Source organism: Macaca nemestrina, chromosome 2 (assembly GCF_043159975.1).
Source record: "Macaca nemestrina isolate mMacNem1 chromosome 2, mMacNem.hap1, whole genome shotgun sequence".
Lineage (NCBI taxonomy): Eukaryota > Metazoa > Chordata > Mammalia > Primates > Cercopithecidae > Macaca > Macaca nemestrina.
The window spans coordinates 170,943,198-170,962,416 of NC_092126.1; positions in this window are offsets into that span (position 1 = coordinate 170,943,198).

The following is a 19,219-nucleotide window of genomic DNA, read 5'->3' on the forward strand; positions in this document are numbered from 1 at the left end:
TCACTTGAGGCCAGGAGTTCGAGACCAGCCTGGACAACATGGTAAAACTCCGTCTCTACTAAAAATTCAAAAGTTAGGCATGGTGGTACACACCTGTAGTCCCAGCTACTTCAGGGCAGAAGAATTGCTTGAACCTGGGAAGTGGAGGTTGCAGTGAGCTGAGATCATGCCATTGCAATCCAGCCTGGGTGACAGAGTGAGACTTCATCTCAAAATAAAATAAAATAAAATAAAATAATCCAGATCTCTCTGATTCCAAAGGTCATGTTCTTTTCACAAAATTCGCAGAATTCCACACACTCCCAAAATTGTTTCTAATCTAGTAGGACTATAAGTGGATGGTTTTTGTGGGTTTGTTTTTCCTCCTTCTTTTTCTGTATTTTTCAATTTTTTTTTTCCTGATTATCTTGAGTGCTTTTTTCTTAAATGAAAAGCAAACCCAATATACTCTTTGTTTTAAAAACATTGGCCACTAGAGGATGATTGCCAGTCCAGGAAAGAAACAGCATTTCATCTGTCTCAAACTGTTTCACCACCACTGGTTTATTTTTATTTATTTATTTTTTCATTGTCTGTATTTCTTTTCTGGCCATTTTATTATTTGTTTCATCTCATGATTATTCTGAAAATATTTTTACATATCGAGGAAAGGGTTGCTCAAAATGATGTACTCAGACCTAAAATAAAGTATAATCGGTACCACCTGATCATGGAGTATACATACCATTAGTGGTTTTGATAAACATTTTAAAAATGAAAGAATTCCTAAAGCTATAGTGACTTAACAAGGGACATTTCATTATATAAGAGCCTGGTGAAAGGGGAGTAGAAGTAGAAGTTTTTATTCTTTTTTTTTTTTTTTTTTTTTTTTTTGAGACGGGGTCTAGCTCTGTCACCCAGGCTAGAGTGCAGTGGCATGATCTCGGCTCACTGCAAGCTCTGCCTCCAGGTTTCACGCCATTCTCCTGCCTCTGCCTCCCGAGCAGCTGGGACTACAGGCGCCCACCACCAAGTCTGGCTAATTTTTTGTATTTTTTAGTAGAGACGGGGTTTCATGGTGTTAGCCAGGATGGTCTCGATCTCCTGACCTCGTGATCTACCTGCCTCAGCCTCCATGAGTGCTGGGATTACAGGTGTGAGCCACCACGCCTGACCGCCACTGGTTTATTCTATCCCTAAACATTTTTCAGACTAGAATGCATTTCTTATTTGAGATGCTCCTTATTCTAATAATTTCGTCATTCTGGGGCCACATTTTTAGGCTTAATTCCATTTTCTTTCTTCTCTTTATTAGTCAAAACACAGTTAAACTTTCTAGCTCTTTTTTTTTTTTTTTTTTTTTTTTTTTTTTGCGGAGGGGGGAAGGTTGACATAAAGTCCCCAGTGGAAGGAAGTGAATGGAGAGAAAAACTCTTAATTATTAAGGTTAAATAATGGTCAGTATAGCAGGGACTGAAGAGCTCTGATCTTTGAAAGCCTACAGGGAAGCTTTCTCTTTATAATAAAAGGGCACTATAATAAAACAGATTTAGGAAAGTTCAGGAAGGGGGCTGCAGAAGCATATCTTCTTCGCAATTAACTTTTTGTTTAACTGGTCTTAATTCTGCGCCATTCTTCTCACTCCTATTATCTTCACATGTGAATTGAGCAATCGTGACCTCATGCTACTTAGATCCAAAGGTTACCCAAGAAAACACTTGCATGGACTATCTATAACTTGCACCCTGAGAAAATAACCCCAATAATGTGGTTATTCCCTTCTAGGGCACACTCCAGAAATGCAGCCACAGCAATATTTCTTATGTATGTGACACTGCAACTTTGATATTTGCTTAATAAAATTTGGCAACACACGATCCGAAGTGCTTAGTTTTATTGGGGCACTTTCTAGGTGATTTGTGTCCTCTGATTTGATTATTCAGTCCAGCAACAGGGAAAGTAAAGCAAGTGTGGATTAAGCAAACTGGAAAATATGAGCATAATAATTTTGTCAAATGAAACCACTGTCTTTTACCCCTCTCTGTCTCTCCCTGAAACTTGTTTGCAGTGTATACCTTCCTATTTTTTTTTTTTTTTTTTGCATGTAATCATTTTGTCCTTATGGTAGAATAGGAAATAAGTAGTGATTATTTTATTCCAGTCTTTGGCTGGCTAATTCTTGTTACCATAAAGGGATGGGCAAGTTAGAGCATCTTTTGTGGCCTAAGGCTCACTTGTTTCCCCAGAGACAAAAGAGACTGAATGCAAATGCTCTAGACAGGTCTGAAGAGCAGATTTTTGTGGACTGAATAATCAAATCAGAGGACACAAATCACCTAGAAATTGCCCCAGTAAAACTAAGCACTTCGGACCGTGTGTTGCCAAATTTTTTTAAGCAAATACCAAAGTTGCAGAGTCACATACATAAGAAATATTGCTGTGACTGCATTTCTGGAATGTGCCCTAGAAGGGAAAAGTGGTCAGGGTCTGGATAAGTCTTTCATGTTCTTGTGACACTGGGAATAAACAATTCTATGTAATGAAATTTCTAGGTTACAACCTGGAAATCTTCTGCAATATGAGAGAAGGCCAAAGAAGAGTTATGAGGGACAACGGGAAGGGCCTAGGAGACTTGTTTGGGGAGAAGGAAGTGCATTTCTGTAAAAGGAGTAAAAACCACAAGGAAACTCCCCATCCAGTGTAACACCAGACTGCGGTTCCCAAAGAGAACCATTCTGAAAGGGTATAACCAACTGGCCAATTTCATGGCCTCAGGATCAAATGTAATCAACCAATTAAGAATGGATGTGGACCAGAATTCTCCTGGTCATGACAACAGCAAGGAGAATCAACCAGAAACGCATCCTTCTGCTGTGTCTGGAAATGCAATTTTAAGTTGGACTCCAAATCAAGGCGTTTCTTGTGGGCACCTCCATTCTGATTCCTTTTTCTGAAACTCCTGGCCCTGGTGCTTTGGCAAGCTGGGCTTCGAATCAGGCCATTTACTTAAGTCAAAAGGCTCTGTCTGTCTCTCTTTCTCTCCCTGTCCTTCCCACTCTCTTTTAGGAAAAAGAAGCCCAAACCTAGAAGTCTTGGGCCCCGATCTCATCTGTAGCCCATGCCAGCAGCATAGTGGCAGAACACACTGCTTTGCTCAGGATGGTTTTTAAGCTTTAATCTTCTCAAATTAGAGGGGATTAAACCTTTTCTAATATTTCTGGCAAGCTTGAGGAATATGCATCCATAGAGATATAAACTTTTCTTTCTTCTTTTCTGTCCACCACTGTATTGCTGCATTAAGAAAGCATTGAACTGCATCAGCTTCTAAACTGGCTCCGACTCAATGAAGTGACGGTCAGAATCAGAGAAGGAAAAATCTACTGAATGCCATACCTGGGGTAATGGAATGGAGTAGGAGGTGAAGTTGAAAGCATTTGGCACTCCTTTAATTTTAGACAAAATTCATTCAGTAACTTTGATACTTGTAAATTCTGGTGGTTTAGGGGTCTTGTCTTCGTGAATTAGCTATGAAATCTACATTGATGGAAAAAGTTAGTAAAGCAGGCCAATCTCTTAACTAGGAGAGAATGTGGATCTCTATGGGAATGTGCTCTTGTTTCCAGGGTTTCCACAGGAAAAAAAAAGACTTGAAGCAGTTTTTTTTTTGTTGTTGTTGTTGTTGTTGTTGTTTTTTGCTATAGGGAAATGCACTTCTCATTTATTGAGTCCTATCTTTTCATTCTTCATTGCCTTTTGGGAATGATTTAGCATGTTTATTACTTGATACAGTGAAAAGTAGTTTCAGCTCCACATTCACTTTAAGAGAGTCTGACCGCAGAAATCAAAGAAGATGAAACTGGCCAGAGCTCTGCTGTACACCACATGAAGTACTTTCAAAGAGTCAGGTTTGATATATCTTAACTCTGTCGACTTCTTGTACTATCCCCTTCCATATGGTGGGTTCACACCAAAAGCAAAGGAAATGATGGCATTTCCTTTAACTGTGAGTGGGATTTTAGGAAAGACTTCTTTTGTTGTTGTTAAAATTACTCATGTAAGCTAAGTATGTCTCCAATAGGATGATGGCATAATGCCTGCTCCTGTACTTGTACCTTACCAGTGTTTAGATCAGTTGCATTTGGGCCTGTTATTAGGTTACAGTTAGGTATAGAGTGGTATATCTCACTTGTTTCTTTATCACCAGCTCCTAGCTGAATTCCTGCCTCATACTAAAAACTCAGTAATACTTTCTTACTTAAATTAATGATGAACTCTGGTATTTTACTTAGCTTTGGCATGTAGCAAATGGTGCCCCTACCCCAAATATATGTGCCTGTCTTTTCACCTGGAACCTGTGAATGTGACCTTGTTTAGAAAAACGCTCTTTGCAGATGCAATTAAGTTAAGGGTTTTGAGATGAGCTCATCCTGGATCATCCAGGTGGTCCCCAAATTCAAAAACAAATATCCTTATAAGAGACACACAGAGGACAGACACACAGAGGAGAAGGTGAGTAAGATGAAGGCAGAGGTTGGAGTGGTGCATCTACAAGTCAAGGAATACCAGTAATTTCTGGCAGAAGCTAGAAGAGAAGCATGGAACTGACTCTTCCTCGGAGCTTCCAGAAAGAACCAGCACTATTCACACTTGAATTCCAGACTTCTAGCCTCCAGAACGGTGAGAGAATGAATTTCTGTTGCTTTAAGCCACCACATTTATGGTAATTTATTATGGCGGCCACAGGAAACTAACACAGGATCTATAGGAAACGCAGAGAAAGCAGAGTATTTATTTTTCAAACATCCCTGTGGAACTGACAGTTTCCATTCCATAGTATGTATAGGTTGACAGGCAGAACGTGGGCCACCGTGTTTAACCCAGGGTGTTGTACTCTACCGCAAAGTTTACTGAACAAAGACCTCCTGCTTCTGAGTTCTGGTCCAGCTTCACCTTGGGTGAGTTACTCTTTCTTCCTGGACTTCAGTTTCCTTGTTACAAAATAGAGGTGCTCTCTCAGGCTGGATCCCATGTATCTCACAGAAGTGTCAGAGGTGCGGTGAAGCATAGTGAATTTGTAGAAGGGGTATATGTGAGAGAGAATGATATGCGTGGCACGATTTAAGGCCTAGCTAGCAAAGCATTAACTAGTACAAGATGTCTAGATTTAGTAGTAGCCTCCTACCATGGGTTTATGGCTCCTATGTAATTTTGGAGAGGGGGCACCTGCTCGCTTTTTTTCCAGCCAGACCCAGACCAAAGCTTATATGTGTGTATCATTACATTTATATGAGGAATTAACAATCTTCAGATGACAACACAGCTGTGTCAGCAGAGTGCCTGCAGCTGAGTCAATATAAATTGTAACCAAGAACATTAAACACCTGAAAAATGTTCTATGCTCAAAGAACATCAGTCCCAAGAGAGGCCACCTGGCGCCTTGAGCTTTCACATGGGAGGCTAGACCTTCCTCATCAGCCCTTCAAACGGAGCCATCCTTGCTCATCCACAGCTAGCTTGGACCCAAGCAGCTGCTGCGTGAAATGATTGGGATGCTGCAGAGCCTCCCTTTTCCTTATCCTGAAAGCTCATGTCAGGGAGTCCCCTGTCTGCTTAGTGCTGTGAATCAGCTAAGGGTGGAGCGCAGGAACCTGCCCTGGAGGGCCCACAGCAGAAGATGATTCTTAGTCCCCATGAGAGCCCTGTTCTTGCCCTTGTCTGGGTGCCAGAAGTTGTTAATGCAGACTGAGCAATGCCTTGTTGGTCATCCAGCTGAGAAGAATTTGTTAGCAGAGTTTAATTTTCCGAAGGGCCCATGCCACAGAGCACACATGGCTAATACCCCGAGGCCTGAAAGCAGGCAGAGCTTGTATCATATGGCCCTTCCTAGCACCGGATCTAGAGCCTGATTATTTGGACTGGAATCTTGACTCTGTCCTTTCCAGCTGTAGAACTTCCCTAAGTCTCAGTTTCTTCATTTGTAAAATAATACTAACACAAGCTATTGTTACAAACATATAATCAATAATTCTTAATAGAATTAATAAAACTAGAAAGGTCAAAATCATACATAGTGTATTCTTTGACCATTACACATTTCTACTCATGGGTGAAAGATGAAAGCACAAGGAAAATTAGAAAACATGTTGATCTTAATAAAAACAAGAATACAAAAAAGAACTATAGCTTTAAATGCTTACATTAGAAAATCTGCAAGGTATAAAACCAACGACATAAGTTTCCACCTGCAGAATCTGGAAGAGCAGGGGCAAAGTAAACACAAAGTAAGTAGAAGAAGGGAAATAATTAAGAAGAGAACTCAATAAAACAGAAAATGTCAACAAGTAGGATCCAACAATATGTCAAAAGTATAATAGAGCATGGCCAAGTAGGTTTTATCTTAGGAATGCAAGTTTGGTTTAACACTCAAAAATCAATTAATGTCATTCACTATATTAACAGAATAAAAGTGAAGAAATATATTGTTTCAATATGTGCATATAAAGCATTTCAAATATTCAGCATCCTATCATCAAGCTAGGAAGAGTAGGAAACTTCCTTAAACTGATCAAAACAAAACCAAACAAACCCTACAATGAATATCATTCTTTCTGGTGAAAGACTGAATTGCTGCACCTTAAATCAAGAAAAAGGTCCCTGCTCACCCTCACCACTTCTATTCAATGTGTTTTGAAGGTTTTAGCCAGTATGATAAGAAATAAAAAATAAAAAATAAGGCATAAAAAGTTGAAAGGAAAAAGAATTTGCAGATGATATGATTGCTCGTGTAGAAAATATTAAGAACTCTACAAAACAACTGCTAGAACTAATGAATGAATTTAGAAATGCCACAGCTATGAGGTTAATATACAATAATCAATTGTTCCTTATACATTACTAGCAAACAATAGGAAAATTAAATTGAAAAAATACAATTCCATTTACAGTAGTAACTGAACAATGTAAAATACTTAGGAATAACTAAATTAAAAATGTCCAAGACCGCTACACTCGAAAATTGTAAAACGTGCTTAGAGAAGTTTGAGAAAACCTAAGTAAATGGGGAAGCATGACATGATTATGAATTAGAAGACTTGAGATAATGGAAATTTCAGTTATCACCAAATTTGTCAGTGCAATACCAATAAAAATTCCAGCAAGCTCTTTTGTAGAAGTTGGAAAGCGAAAAGCACCTAAAATAACCTATGTGATTTTTCAAAAAAGGAACAAAGTTGGAGGACTTCTTCTACCTAATTTCTAGACTTATTATAAAGTCACAGTAATAGAGACATTTTGGCATTGATAAAAAATTATATATCTATTAATCTATCGATGGAACAGAATAGAGTCTAGAAATAGACCCACAGATACATGATCAATTGATTGATTACAAAGGTGCAATGGCAATTTAATGAGAAACAAAAATGGCTTTTCAAAAAGTTGATGCTTGATATGAATAAGAAAAATATCAACCTCTACCTCACAGCATACACAAAAGTTATCCTGAAATGGATGAAGGGCCTAAACGTAAAATGTAAAATTATAAAACATCAAGAAGAAACACAAGAGAAAATCTTTGCTACCATGGGATAGGTAAAGATTTCTCAGACCGTAAAAAGCAAAAACCATAAAATAAAAAGAATTATAAAATTGGACTTCATCAAAATAAAACCATTTGTTCTTCAAAAGAAAGCGAAAGGGCAAGCCACAAACTTAGATAAAATGTTTGGAACACGTATATCTACCAAAGAACTTGTTTCTAAAGCATATAAAAACTCTTAAATATAAGAAGATAAGCATAAGTCTTATTCAGACACTTCATGTAAGAAGATATATGCATGACAAATTAACATGAAAACACACTTAACATCATTAGTCATTAGGGAAATGTGAACTAAAACCACGATGAGATATCAGTACACACCTAATACAATAACTAAAATAAGTGACCAACCAAGTTTTGGGGAGGATATGGAGCAACAGGAACTCTTCTGGACTACTAGTGGAAATGTAAAATGGTACAGCTATTTTGAAAAAAAAGTTTGACAGTTCCTTAAAAAACTAAAAACAATAACCAAAAAACAAACAAACAAAAAACAACCACCTATCACAGACCAGGCCATTTTTCTCCTAGAAAAAAGAAGACCTATACTCCCATAAAGACTTGTGTACAAATGCTCATAGCTGCTTTATTTTTAATAACCAAAACCTGGAAACAGCTCAGATGTGTATCAACAGGTGAAAGGATAAACAAATTCTGGTACAGCCAGGCATCGCTTAATGAAATTGATACATTCCAAGAAATGTGTCATTAGGCAACTTTACCTTTGTGCAAACATCATAGAATGTACTTACAAAACCCTGCATGGTATAGCCTACTACACACCTAGGCTATATGCTATAATCCATTGTGCCTAGGCTACACACCTGTACAGTATATTACTATACTAAATACTGTGAGCAATTTTAGCACAATGATAAGTATTTGTGTATCTAATCATAGAAAAGGTACAGTAAAAAAAATAGTATTATAATCTTATGAGACCACTGTCATATATGTGGTCTGTTCTTGACCAAAGCATTATAATTCAGCACAACTTTATATTCATACAGTGGGAAACTACTCGATGGTAAAATGGATAATTTATTGAGATATGTAACAATGTGCATGTATTACTCTGTTCTCATGCTGCTGTAAAGAACTGCCTGAGACTTGGTAATTTATAAAGAAAAGAGAAGTGTTAAACAAAACGGGGAAAAGCCCCTTATATAGCAATCAGATCTCATGAGAACTCACTCACTATCACGAGAACAGCATGAGGGTAAACACTCCTGTGATTAAATTACCTCCCACCAGGGCCCCTTGCGGCACGTGGGGATTATGGGAACTACAATTCAAGATGAGATTTGGGTGGGGACACAGCCAACCCTATCAATGCATAAATCTCAAAATAGTTATGCTGAGTGAAGGAATCCAAGCAAAAAACAGAGCATATATTAATATAAATTTAATTTGTTAAAAATAAACTGAGTCATATTCAAATATTCAAGAGTTTATTTCAGCAAACAGGGAGTCATGAATCAGGCAACTCCAGACTGCAAGTGTCTTGGAGGCTTCCCCAAAGGGGTATAAGGGGACACTTTTATAGACTAAACGAGGAAGCAAGGCAAAACAATTTTTAAAAATTGGTCAAAGTGGAGGAGTAGCCTTGTTTGGATCATTCCAGTGGAAAGTCCCTAATTAGAGGTTAGTTGCTACTTTCTGACTGGTGAAGCTTTGTTTTATGTACAGTGAGTTGGTTTTGGTTTGCTTATGTAGGGACCCAGAGCCCGGGAGCTACCTCAGCCTAATGGTCTCGTAATTAATATTTTTAACACATTTACATAAAATTATAGAAAAATTTAACTAATCTACAGTGACAAAACCGATCAGTGGTTGCCCGGGGACAGTGGTGGATGGAGGAATGGATCACAAACAGGCATGAAGGAAACTTTTGGAAAGTAATGGAAATGTTTGTTATCTTGACGTTCGTGATGACTTTAAGGGTGTATAATATGTCAAAACTCATCAAGTTATACATTTATAATGTGTGAAGTGTACTTCAATTATATCTCAAAAAATGTAAAAGAATTTCAAAATAACATAGGCAGAGCAAAAGAGGAAAAATTAAACAAAGGAATAAAGATAAACCATGTTACATAATTTTGACAACTGTTGAATATGGATGCTAGATACAGAGAGGTTCATTATACTGTACTATCTACTTTTGTGCACGTTAGAAAATTTTCATAATATCATTTAAAAAAATACAACTAACATGCCTATCTGGGAATGATACCCTGCAGAGTTGGAGAGAGATAACCTTTTTTTTTTTAAAGACAGGGTTTCGCTCTGTTGCCAGGCTGGACTGCAGTGGCGCAATCTCAGCTCACTGCAACATCTGCCTCCTGGGTTTAAGGGATTCTCCTGCCTCAGCCTTTCAAGTAGCTGGGATTACAGGCATGAGCTACTGCGCGTGGCTAATTTTTGTATTTATAGTGGATACAGGTTTTGGCCATGTTGGCCAGGCTGGTCTCGAGCTCCTGACCTCAAGTGATCTGCTCACCTCAGCCTCCCAAAATGCCAGAATTACAGGCATGAGTCACCGTGCCCAGCCTAAACTTCAAATCTATAGCCATTACATGGTTTGGTGACTCAAAAGTTAGAATACGTAGGTAAAGAAACCAGTGGTAGAAGGAGTGATTCCTCTCACTGTCACTCCCAGTGACCCTCTCAGGACATTTGTACTTTCCATTCTAGCACTTTTAGGCTCTGCTGCAGTGGAGGTACTAGTTCACAGGTGTTAAAGTGAACTAAATATGGCCTGATAAGGACTCCGTACTTCTATATTTGAGTCCTTGTGGACCAACCGGAACATAATAGGCAAACATGATTAAAACCTAACAGGAGTGTGTGCCTGTAACAATAGCTGAGTCTTGGTCAATCCCAGCAGTAGTACTTCAACCACTCATACACTGCTGAGTGTTCAGACTGTGTTCCAGTAAGGCAAACACCAACCTGTAACCAGTCCAGCTGTTTTGTACCTCACTTCCAATTTCTGTAGGTCACCTTCCTTTTTTTGCCGATAAATTTGTTCTGACCATCAGGCATCCCTGGAGTCTCTCTGAATCTGCTGTGATTCTGGAGGCTGCCTGATTAGTGTATCATTTTGTTTTCTTGCTCAATTAAACTCCATACAATTTAATTTGTCTGAAGTTTTCTTATAACACAGGGAAGGGTCACAATTATCAGGGAATACTGTCAGTGTGCCATTAAAACTAAAGCAGAGCTCTCACATGTTTTGCTTTCAGGGATCTTTTACACTCTTTGCAGACCAATGAGTTTTATTTGTGTGGGTTTTTCTCTACCACGAAATACCCTATTCATAATTAAAACTAAAAAATTTAGTATTTTTAAATGTAAATAAATTTTACTATTTAAAATGTAAGTAAATATGGTTTTTTAAAAGTAACCATAGTAAACCCATTACATGTTATTATAAATAATACATTTTAATGAAAAAATAAATTATTTCCAAACCAAAAGGTTTAATGAGAGAATGCTATTATTTTATATTTTCACAAATCTTTTTAATACGTGGTATAATAGGAGATAGATTCTCATATCTGCTTCAGTATTCACTCTGTTGTGATATGTTTCGGTTTAAGTATATGAAGAAAATTTGGTCTCTTGCAGATATGCAGTTGAAAATAGTGGACCTCTGTCACCCCCTAAAACAGTGTTGGGAACTGTCAGGGCTCTTTAGACCTCTCTCTGAGATCTTCTTACATAAAGATATAACTTCCACCTAGTCATTTTGGATTCCACATACTAATAGATCAACAGTAAAGACGAGAATTACTGTAGTGGGAGTGGTCATTGGTCCTGATTACTGTAAAGAAATCGGATTGCTCAGCCGGGCGCCGTGGTTCACGCCTGTAATCCTAGCAATTTGGGAGGCCGAGGCAGGCGGATCATGAGGTCAAGAGATCAAAGAGATCAAGACCATCCTGGCCAACATAGTGAAACTCCGTCTCTGCTAAAAATACAAAAATTAGCCGGGCATGGTGGCATGTGCCTGTAGTCCCGGTTACTCAGGAGGCTGAGGCAGGCGAATCACCTGAACCCAGGAGGTGGAGGTTGTAGTGAGCTGAGACCATACCACTGCACTCCAGCCTCATGACAGAGCAAGACTCTGTCAAAAAAAAAAAAAAAAAAAAAAGAAAGAAATAGGATTGCTCATACAAAATGCGAGCAGGAAGGATGTCTAGAACTCAGGAAATTTATTGAGAAACTTTTTATTGAGTTCATACATTGTGATCCTTATGACCAGGTAATTCAAGCAGTCATAGTTTAATAAGAGCATGGAATCAGGGACTCAGATCCCTCAGGGATGAAAGTGTATGTTATCACATGAAGCAAACAACCTCGACTAGCAGGACTGCTAAACAAGGGGTAGAGGAGGGAGATAATAATTATCAAGGGTGACTTTGGGATCAACTGCAGCTGTTTAGATTGTATCTTACCCTATTAAACTTTCTGTCGTTTTTCTTCTTTTTTTTTTTTTCCTCTTTTGAAATTCTGACCAATCATCTCCTGAAAAATCAGTGTCAGGACTGTGTCCATTTAACATGGGACCCAAAGGAATCTGAGTGATGCAAAGGCTGGACTGCAGCAGACACTGCCAGGTCTGTCCCACAGACCCTGGCAGAGCAACGGATGAAAGGAGTACTCAGACACAGGTATACAGTGTAAAAGCAGCTGGGGGACTGCCCAGCACTAGTGGCCAAAGAGTTAGCAGTCTCTAACAGCTGGAGATACTTGCTTTTATTCAGTACAGACATAATGCCAAAGCCTGGAGCAAACACAATCTGTGGGTAATTAACATTATTGTTCCCCTTGTGTCACACCCACGGATGATCAAAGTTCGGTTCCTGGTCAACATAAGTAAACAGGTCTGTTTAAGATAAATTCCCCTACACTTCCTTGTACCTACTCCTTACCCTCTGCCTCAAGGGTAGAGAACAGCTGCCTTCAGCTCTTCTCCCCCAAAGCTATGCAGAGCCTTCTGACTAATCAGAAAGCCTGCTCCTTTCCCTATAGCTTCTCCCACCACTCTGACCAATCTCCTACAGATGTCCCTGGAGCATCCCTCAACCAATGATGAAAGGCACTTGGTGGATAAATATCCTGGTTCCTTACACCTTGGTTGGGAAAACTCTGAGGTGTGTTATGTGTAGTGTCCTAGAGGTCCCTTGTGGGATAAGTCCCAGTTGCCACAGAAGTAAATGGCTCATTATCACACCCCGTTATTCTTTTTACTTTTCTCTATTTCACTTCACCTCTCCCTAACCCTTGATTCCTTGGCTATGACATCAAATAAATTACTAGTACTTAAGTCTTTGTCTTGGCAACTGCTTCTGGGAGAACCCAGTGAAACTTATCTGACCTGGGTGTCATTACAGCAGAGGTATTCCACCTAAATAACAATTACATGCATTGAAATAAACTGTTTACAGTAGATTTATGTGGTTCTTAAATCATGTTCTTCCAAATAATGATGTAAGGTTATAGCAGCATGAAACACAATAAATTAATGTGTTGTGGAAACAGAAGACAATGGGTGGGTGGATGGGTGGATGGGTGGATGGGTGAGGAGATATGTTACCATTGGAGAGCCCTTCTTATTATGTTATGGGTAGGAGTGAGCTTGGCCTGCAGACTGGTCACTTCTTGAACTACTTTTTCTTTTTCATCACCCTTGCATTCTAATGTGTTAGCATTCTGTTTCCAATATGTGTTTAGCACTCTTTAAAATTTATTGTAAATCAAATTATTTCCATCAAAACTCTATGATCAGCCTTAGATATATCGTTCCATATGCTTCTTGTGAAATTCCCATTTTACAAAGAAATGTATATATGGACTTTCACTATAATTCTTTAAATGCAGGAGAGAACAAACATTTTGTCATGTTGTACTCATTCTTCTGGTTAAAAAAAAAAAGCATATATTTGGATTGGTTAAGGGAAAAAAAGAGGATATAGAAAATGGCTTGTACAACTGCAGCTATAAGCCAGATTTAAAAGTCCAGAATAACTACTATATGTACATTTGTGGACAATTGTATTTGTATGTTTGTTTCATGATAGCATGATATACAGGCTACCTTTACTGCTAGTTTTGGAAAAGTTAAAACTATTCTTAAAACAAAGTTGAAAATTTTTGTCTTGGGAACAATCATCAAAGAAACTGACTAAAATGTAGATTCCTGGGTGCCACTCAAGACTTATAGAATCATAATCCTTAGACTGGGGCTCAGGAATCTGCATTTTAAGTGATCCTACTGTGGATGGTTCTTGAGTCAGACTGAGAAACACAACTAGGGATAGACTCTTCTTGACTAGAACTCAAGTGGAAATCTTACATTAAAATTTATCAAAGTTTTAAGAGGGAACTCCAGAGGGACAAATTTCAAAATGGTGCTCTCTATGTTGAGGTCAATTAGGAGGAAGTTAGAAACCTGAGCAGGATCCCATGTGAAGCTGGGTCAACTTTTGGTAAACATCTCAGATATTAGGACAAGGTCTGTAAACCCAGGCCCCAGCTAGCTATGGAACAATTATGTAGTACTTCGAAAGTCAGACAAATTTGATCCACTGGTATGTTCTTTGCTCATGTCCCTGTTGTTCTCTCTTGGCATGTAACAAAGTTGTCTTGGGAGTTACAGCTTAATTGTATCTACACTGGACTTTAAAAGGGAATTGACCCACCTTTGGGTCCAAATATGGTGGTGGCTACAGTGTCTAACTTCGGAGAACCCCATGTAGAAGTGTGAGATTTGGAGGGATACAATTGGAGCTGTCTAATAAGCTCCCTACCTCTACACTGGATTTTCCTTTCTGGATAATCATTGAAAGTTCTGGGTTTTATTCTAATAGAAAAGTCATTTTCCCTACCAGCTTCCTGGGCATTTGTAATAAAGATTTTAAGCCAGTTTTCAGCTACAAGTAGTAGAAAACTTCAAGAAAATTAATTTAAACAAGGAAATGAATAAATTCATAGGTAGGGTGGGCTGCAAAAATGCCTGAGTTCGTGACTCAACAAAGTTTTCAGACGTGATGATGTTTTCCATCTCTCTCTGTCTCACAGCTTTTGAACATCTTAAGGCTGGCTCCTCAATTTTGGGGGAATTTGGTGTAAGGTTATTGGGTTATATGGGTGTAACCTATATATATTCGGTGTAAGGTAATATGGTGTAAGGTTATTGGGTTATATGGGATTATAAGATAGCTGCCATTAGGAATCAAGGAAATATGCTTTTTTTTTTTTTAGTGTCCAGCAGGATAGAGCAATCCCATCTCTTCCAAACTTGAAATAAAAGTCCTTTCCTTTTGACTAAGTGGACCAGTGCCCCAGGTAGTTCACACTCCCCAGCCCTGGACCAGTAGCAGAATCAAGAGGGAATATCATGAGCTAATTGGCTTAAGCCTGCGTCCTGGACCAATCACTGACAATGGGGATGGGATAACCACGCTTGGATCAATAAGAAGCCACCCCCAAACTGGGAATAGGGTCAACTTCCCCTAGGTAACAAGGACTACAAAGAAAAGGGGTAGTGGACACCTAAAAACATTTGGGATCTCTTTGGAAAAGACGGAAAAGGGAATAGATACCAGAGAAGCAATCAGTGGTTGACTAGACTTAACGGTACGGAGCTTTCCATTTAAAGGTTTCTATCCCAGCTTGCACGGAAACTTCTGCCACCCAATCTTTCCACATACAGTTGGAGAGGCTCTTCCCTATGACCTGTGGAAGAATCCAGGGAGCCCCTCAGCCTTAAAGTGTTTTGGAATGTAGTGGCAAGGTGGCCCAGAGAGTACCACCACAAATGGCATGACAACATTCTGTGGCGAGAATGATTGCTGTCCCCTTCAGGCAGCCAATTTAGTGAAGTCACGATACAGAGGAAGAAATAGTCCCCCCAGAGGTCTTGCACACAGATTTTTTTTTTTTTTTTTGAGACGGAGTCTCACTCTGTTGCCCAGGCTGGAGTGCAGTGGTGTGATTTCGGCTCACTGCAAGCTCCGCCTCCCGGGTTCACACCATTCTCCTGCCTCAGCCTCCCAAGTAGCTGGGACTACAGGTGCCTGACACCGCACCCGGCTAATTTTTGTATTTTTAGTAGAGATGGGGTTTCACCATGTTAGCCGGGATGGTCTCGATCTCCTGACCTTGTGATCCACCCACCTCAGCCTCCCAAAGTGGTGGGATTACAGGCGTGTTGCGCACAGATTTTAAGATGATTCTCACTTGTGAGAACACTGAGTGATAAATTGAGAAAACTATGGTTCTCATGTTCAAGACTATTTTCCAGTTGTTCACCCTATATTTCCTATTCAATGCCCCTTTACCCACCTTCTCTGCCCCATCCTGTTTTTCCAGATAATTCTCCCGATCTAGTAACTCCCCTTTCCTTTTGCTCATTATCCCCAACTTTTAGTACTTTCCAGGTGGCCAGCTCTGGACCCTCTATCCTTCAGGCTCAAAGCTTTGTACTATTTCATTTTCTTTGGTGCAATTATCCTCAATAACTGTGAAATCCAGGGCTCAAATCACTAACAACTAAAAGCTAACTTCTCTTTCCAGGCTGGGGATGCTTAGTCATCATATACTTCCTAGAAGGGAAGAAGAAATATTTGCCTTCCCTCCTGGGTGTGAGGAGTAGGGGCAGAGAAAGTTCCCTCCCTCCTAGAATGGGTTTAATCACTCCTTCCATTCCAAAGAAGCAAAGAGAAACAGAAAACAGGTAGTGATGTCACCATATCAAAACTGGTTAAAAACTCATATCCTGTTACCTTTATATTACCATATGTTGTGTCTTGTATGTTCAGAATAATTTCTTATAATTAAGGGAAGAATATTATGATGTCCTTAGAACTTCATGTGTGTTGGCTTCTGTTCTTCCTCTGTGTGATCATGCCCCAGTGGGCTGGTGGAAAGGATCTGGTGAAAGTGATTTCATTAAAAATTTCTCTTTTATTGTTACATTGTCTGGGCCCTGGTCACAGAATCTCCCCAGCATCCTTGGCTTAGGTGGAATATTGTTACACCGAGCAGCTTGGATATTCTTGTAGTGTGGAAATGCAAAATGAATAAGAAAAAGCAGGTGTGCTTTTATTAGAAAAATCCTTAGACACTACAATGTGCAAGTCAGAGGATTATGGGAAGAAGGGATACCAGAAAAAAAAACCATCTTGCCCTTTGTTGAGCCAACTCTTGAAGCTTTAAGGACTGAAATATTTTTCTGGTGTGCATAGATAAAGACTTAAAGTTTCAGGTTTGCTTGTCTCTTACTAAAAGGAAGGAAAATATTTCTCTGCCTCCCACCTTTAACCACTTCATTTCAGACCACAGAGCTTATTAATATTCAGTGATATGTCTAGGCTTAAACAGATAAAAATAGCCAAGCCTTTCATTTAGAAACAGACTTCTGTAAGCACAAGCTTATTTTCTCTATCGCTGCAAGTATAACTGCCTGTCTCTGCAGATAGATCATCCATCTCCTTCCAGTGACCAGCTTGTGAAATGATGGTCATTGTGACTTATTTTGTTTCATGAAAGGCTGCCTGTTAGCACATTTGTCTGTTTCCCTTTCAACCCTACTTGAACCTGCAACTCCCCCCACCATATTAAAACACGTTAAATATCTGTTAAATATCCCTATATCTGTTAAGAGGAAGATTATTCTCCAGTAAGAGGCAATCCTTGGTCATCCCCAACGTTAGCATTATCTGCACATTATAGAGCTATGCTGTCTGATACAGCAGCTGCTGGTCATGTGAAGATTTACATTTACATTTATTAAAATAAAATAATTCAGTTTCTCAGTTGCACCAGCCACATTTCAAGGGCTCAGTAGTTGCATGTAGCTAGTGACTACTCTACTAGGTGGCACAGAGTATTTCAATTTTTTCAGAAAGTTCTATTAGACAGTACTGCTATAGAAGCTCTACTGAGTAAATGTATCTGTTGACTAAAGAAAAAAAAATCAAGCTTTTAGAGAATTAAAGTTAATTTTATTCAGAAGTCTTACTGAGGTCTATAGACTACGGTCTATAGCCCCAGGGCAGTTCTGTCAGCCTGTTTTAGCACAATATTTTAGCCCACAGCTTATGTACATGTGGTAGGGGTTCTGTACTTGCAAAACCACATAAAACTTGCTCAGAAGTTGTATTAAGGCAGAATCACCTCGAAGTTTGGGTGTAAAAATACATCTGGTTGTAGATTACAGAAGCATAATCACTAACTCTGTCAGATGTTATCTTATGTCCAGGAAAAGGCAAGGACAGGGTCATTTATCTTTTATGAAATGTAGTGACTCAGGCAAAAGAAGTGAGGTGGGAGGGAGGTATGTGCTCTCTGTGTTTTGTCTCCAAAACATCTTTCAAAAGAGCTGCACATCATCGTAGAGTCAGAGGCTTTGTGAAATTATAACAGCAGCAAAGGGAAATGAGCAAACATGGCTTCTTTGCTACTTTGTCTCACACGGTATATAGAAAGCCATTTCAAATTCCAGGTTGACTATGACTATTATTTTTATGACTGCTCATAAGTTTTGTGGGGTTTTTTTGTCAAATGGTTTTGCGGGTTTTTTTTTTTTTTTTTGGTCAAATAGTTCATGTTTTTCTTTTCTTTTTTCTTTCTTTCTTTTTTCTTTTTTTTTTTTTTTTTTGAGATGGAGTCTCACTCCATTGCCCAGGCTGGAGCGCAATGGCGCAGCCTCAACTCACTGCAACTTCCACCTCCCAGGCTCATGCCTCAGTCTCCCAAGTAACTGGGACTACAGGCACCTGCCACCACACCGGCTAATTTTTGTATTTTTAGTAGAGACGGTGTTTCACTACTTTGGCCAGGCTGGTCTTAACTCCTGACCTCAAGTGATCTGCCCACCTCAGCCTCCCAAAGTGCTGGGATTACAGGCATGAGGCACCGTGCCCGGCCTCATGTCTTTCAATCTGCAAAAAAAAAAAAAAAAAAAAAAAAAAAAAAAAAAAAAAAGACTCTTACATGCACCACTTAAGAGTAATAATCCAAAAACCAGGCAGTCCTTGGTCTAGTTCAGATGTCACCACCACCAGCTGTATGTCTCCCTTAACCTCTGAGTGTAGATTCTTCCCTATAAAATGGAGACAGTGATGTTGCCTGCCCTGCTATTTCATCATCAATAAGCAGGGATTGTGTCTTATGTCTTATTTATCTTTGTAACCATGAAGCTTAAAACAGTGAGTGGTATACAGCTGGTGCTCAATAAATGTTCATTAAGCTAAACAATGAAACAATTTACATGGCTCCCTTTCATTACTTCAACATGTTCTTTGATATATAACTAGATGGAAGGACTTTATCTGCTAAAATTTGAGGAAAGGTGCCGATGGCAACATAAAACTTAGGCTGAAGAAAACATGTCTAAAGAGGATTTTTAGAAAGTTTTAAGGAAATTACAGCAAAGATCTTGTAAATTCCTGAAAGCTTTCTGAGTCAGTGATGAGATTTAACTGTTACCTTTAGCTGCACCTGGCTTCAAAGCAAGAGTGACCAGGCCTAGTTGTATACGGGTTACAGTTATATGAGAGATTAAAAATAGAACATGTAAATTAATTTCTCAGTATCATTTAAATGATAAAGGATCTTTTTCTATTT